Raw genomic sequence first — 459 nt, 5'->3', positions numbered from 1 at the left:
TTTCACCCAGGTGGCCCGTGTTCGTCTCCCGGTATGGGAAGGTGGGCTCCTTTTTGCTTCCCTCCTCAAAAAGCCAGCACGTCTTCCTGCACCAGAAGTGCTTTTTGGCCAGCAGTAGAGCTACAGAACCCTAATAGGTTGAGGTTCTGTCTTAACTCCTAGTGCCTTCGATAACTCAGCTGGTAGAGCGGAGGACTGTAGGTGGGAGTGTAAGCAATCCTTATGTCGCTGGTTCGAATCCGGCTCGAAGGAGGTCCATTTTCAAATGCCCACCTTTTTTGTTGTTTGGCTGGGTTTCTCACAGCTGCAAGCAGACTTTCACTTCACAGTCCACCGTTGGAAGGCAAAAGAGTATTCCCTGACCGGGAATCGAACCCGGGCGGCGGCAGTGAGAGTGCCTAATCCAATCCCCAATACCACCAGGGAAGGTTGGTTTTGTTGCTCTCCTGATAGTTGCAT

General features: G+C 51.9%; 1 non-coding gene across 1 annotated transcript; it reads left to right on the top strand.

The window, feature by feature from the left end:
- The first annotated feature begins 164 nt into the window (after positions 1-164).
- Positions 165-252, top strand: trnay-gua (transfer RNA tyrosine (anticodon GUA)). The gene is given in 2 exon segments: positions 165-201; positions 217-252. It is a non-coding gene; the product is annotated as a tRNA-Tyr (tRNA).
- Positions 253-459: the final 207 nt, after the last annotated feature.

Source organism: Sinocyclocheilus rhinocerous, unplaced genomic scaffold (assembly GCF_001515625.1).
Source record: "Sinocyclocheilus rhinocerous isolate Xijiao unplaced genomic scaffold, SAMN03320098_v1.1 scaffold31776, whole genome shotgun sequence".
Classification (NCBI taxonomy): domain Eukaryota; kingdom Metazoa; phylum Chordata; class Actinopteri; order Cypriniformes; family Cyprinidae; genus Sinocyclocheilus; species Sinocyclocheilus rhinocerous.
Note: the sequence above shows the minus strand (reverse complement) of the source record. Positions and strands in the feature narration are given on the sequence as shown.